This window comes from Peromyscus eremicus, chromosome 23 (genome assembly GCF_949786415.1).
Source record: "Peromyscus eremicus chromosome 23, PerEre_H2_v1, whole genome shotgun sequence".
NCBI classification, from domain to species: Eukaryota; Metazoa; Chordata; class Mammalia; order Rodentia; family Cricetidae; genus Peromyscus; species Peromyscus eremicus.
The window spans coordinates 1,879,041-1,882,875 of NC_081438.1; the positions used below are offsets into that span (position 1 = coordinate 1,879,041).

Sequence of the window (3,835 nt, forward strand, 5' to 3'; positions counted from 1 at the left end):
TCTCAGGCTCAGTAACCTCTCTCTTCTCCCCTTCTCCAAAAAGCCAGACAGCAAAGCCCCCAGTGTGTGTATGGGTGGGTAGGGAGAGTCTGAGACCAGGCTGCATGCTCAGTTCCCACTCCCTGTTTGCAAACTCTCTCTAACTTGTCCGTCACCTAAGCAACCTGTCATCGGCTTCCTTGATTTCACTGATGGCCAAGCTGATGTCCGGCCCCACTGATGACAAGGCCAGTCCATGCTGCAGCCTGCAGGGAGAATAGCTTCCTTAGCGTCTTACACGCCCCCTGCCCAGCCTGGCCTCTGCTCAGCACCCGCCCGCAGTCCCACACACTCAGGTAACAAGCATCTTGACAGTCTTGTGCTTGCTCACATTCAAGTTCAGAACAAAGTAAAGGAGAATAAAGGCTTTTCTGGGAAACCAGGAGTTGTCTCTGGCACCACACAGAAACTGCTAGCTGTCTCCCCCACAGCAGAAGCAGGGGGAGGGCTGTGGAGCCCAGGGATAGAGCAGGCCCTGTGTTTAGGGCTTGATGTTGTAAACACGCTCTATGCTAGGATGAGTTCCGACTGTGGAGCCAGAACACACAGGATCATCCATTTGTTCATTCATTCAATCATCATTCACACGGGAAGTGTTTATTGTTGATGGTTTCTGGTCCACACGGGGTCCCTGAAGACATCTCTGCTGGTACAGGTGGGTAATGAACTTGTCACTTTGAAAGACCCAAATCCCCAGATGTAAACAGTCTTCTGATGCTACATTGTCTCTCTCCGCGCATCTGAATTGGGAAAAAAACAAAAAAGATCTACACTGGGAACCCCCAAACTTACTTTGTCCCTTGGTCCTCATATCTGTACATGAGAAACAGACGGGTTGGCACTTACAGAGAAGGGCCCTTCAGCCTGACCTTCCCAGGGACAGGGTTTGCGACACAGAACCCACGTAAATGCCAGGCTGTTGGCACAGCTTGCAATCCCAGCACCAAAGAGGCAGAGACGGGAGGATCCCTGAGGCTCAGCCAGCCTGGTCAGCACACCCCAGGTCCTAGTGAGAGACCCTGTCTCAAAGTAACCAAGGTGGATGGCACCTGAGGAACCACATGCAAGGTTGACATCTGGCCTCCACATACCTGCATATATGTGCACTCACCCACATACACATGAACACACATACACACACACACACACACACACACACACACACACACACACACATCTTAGCACCTTGCAAGTCCCATAGCTTGAGACTCAAATCCTGAATAAAGAAGATAGACATACATAATGGCAGCCCCACTTGGTAACAGAGTACTCTTCTTAATCAGCTAATTAAAAATTACCTTCCCAGTCTCTCCATTAAGAGTCCATTTCAACTGAAGAAATGCTGTCATCAGGCTGACCTGTGGGGCATTTTCTTAATTAGTGACTGATGGTTAAGGGCCCAGCCCATGGTGGGCTGTGCCATGCCTGGGCTGGTGGTCCTGGGTTCTATAAGAAAGCAGGCTGAGCAAGCCATGAGGAGCAAGCCAGTAAGCAGCACTCCTCCATGGCCTCTGCATCAGCTGCTGCCTCCAGGTTCCTGCCCTGCTTGAGTTCCTGTCCTGACTTTTCCATGGTGATGGACTGAGATGTGGAGCTCTGAGGGAAACAAACCCTCTCCTCCGAACGTTGCTTTTGGTCACGGTTTTCATCATGGCAAGAGAAAGCAACCGGGACGGAAAAGACTTAAAAAGAAACATTATGAGGCTGGGGAATGGCTCTGTCAGTCATGTGTCTGAACCCTAGAGCAGGAGGGGTGGAGACGGTCATTTCTGTCCTGGTTGTTTTCTGTTGCTGTGATGAAAGCCGTGAAGAAAAGCAACTTTCGGAGGAGAGGGTTTGTTTCCCTCAGAGCTCCACGGCTCAGTCCATCAGCATGGAAAGGCAGGAACCTGGAGGTGGAGCTGATGCAAAGGCCATGGAGGGGTGCTGCTTACTGGCTACTCCTCATGGCCTGCCTCAGCCTGCTTTCTTATAGAACCCAGGACCAGCAGCCCAGGGATGGGACCACCCACCATGGGCGGGGCCCTCCCCCATCAATCTCAGAGCTGCCTGGCCAGCAAGTCTAGCCAATCAGTGAGCACCCTTCTCCAAAGATAAAGTTGCAGAAGGCACCCAAAGTCAACCTCTGGCTTCCATATGCATACACACACCCACACACACTCATACATGCACATACACACACACACATATACACATTCATACACACATACATACACACATACACATTCATACACACGTACACATACTCATACATGCACACACTCACACACTCACACTCACACATACACACATACACACACTTATACATGCACACACACATACATACACACACACAATACACAGTCATACATGCATACACACACATTTATACACACATACAAACATATACATGCACACACTTATATATGCACTCATATACACATTCATACATGCACACACATACACTCACACACACATTCACACGTATATATACTCATACACACTCACACACACACTCTCACATATACAAATACATTCACACACAATGTACACACACACAAACACACCTACACACACTCACACAATATACATGCACACTCACACATACACAATCACATACACATACATGTACACTCACACATGCACACGCACACACACACATACACTCTACACATACAATGTTATGTCCTTATGATTGGTCAATAAGATAAATAGTAATAAAGTTTTAAAGAGGGTGGGGACTGGATACCTGGTGACAAATCACCGTCTTTGGAGTGTCCCACAAGCTCTGCTGTCCAGTGACACCTGTGTCCACGTGTCCTAAGGGCAGACTAACCCCAGCACTGTCCCTGGTGAGCGGGAACTCCCAGGACACAGATGAAGTAACACACTTCCCACAGACACCCCCCCCCCCCCCCGTTTTGAGACTTCCATCTGAGGGTGGTCCAACGTCTCCACCAGGCCAGCACCACCCTGCTCCCCAGACAGCTGCCTATCTCATGCCGAGAACCGCTCAGTCCTGCTGTGTGAGCCCGCCTTCCCATGGCACTTCCTGTAGACCCCTCACTGTGACAGGACCTGTGTGCTAAGAGCGATTCTGATGTCTGATTGATGGGCAATGCCAGAGCGTGCCTTATTAATTAGTAATGTCTGCTGTGGAGCTAGGGAACGGCCCATGCAGGAAGACATGTTTGCAGATCCAGAGCTCGTGAGCCTTCTTCCCCGTCATGTGGGATCATCAAAGTGCGAGGTGCAGAGAGGGGCATGCCAGGGGGACGCAGCGACTTCAGCAGGATCAGAACGAGAATTAGTACCCCTGACTCCATGGACTGCCCCTCCCCTCCCGTCAGGGTAAGACCCGGGGTATCTACGCTCCGGAGCTACAGCTGATAGCTGTTACACTTGCCTACACCACCGGCTCCCAAGGGCGCACCATGACTGCACACCGGGGAAGCACGAGGTAGAGAGAAATGGCTTAAGGCACAAAACCCAGGAGGTGACCTGGCCCAAGGGAAGTGAGAACGCCAACACGAAGCCAAGAGTCCTCGCGGTCCCTAACAACCCTGTCCTCTGCAGTTGCTAGGCAACCAGTGGCCCAAGCAAAGAGGAGACATGGACTCAGGTGTTCAGACATAGAAACTCAAGTCTCAGGATGGAAATCCTTCCGGGAACCACAAGTCCCTCATGGCTCACCCCAACACAGCCATGCTTCCCAAAGATGGGCCACCAAGCAGGCTCAAGACCATGGACTCTTGGACTACCTCTCCATGAAAATGGCAGTGGAATGCCCTGTGGTCCAAGAATTAAGGTAGCTGAT

At 50.8% G+C, this 3,835-nt stretch overlaps 1 long non-coding RNA gene across 1 annotated transcript; it reads right to left on the reverse strand.

Moving 5' to 3' along the window:
• Positions 1-614: 614 nt before the first annotated feature.
• Positions 615-2,925, reverse strand: LOC131898500 (uncharacterized). Its single transcript, XR_009375947.1, has 3 exons — positions 2,768-2,925; positions 1,338-1,397; positions 615-779 (listed from the first exon to the last, which is right to left on the reverse strand). It is a non-coding gene; the product is annotated as an uncharacterized LOC131898500 (long non-coding RNA).
• Between the last annotated feature and the right edge of the window lie 910 nt (positions 2,926-3,835).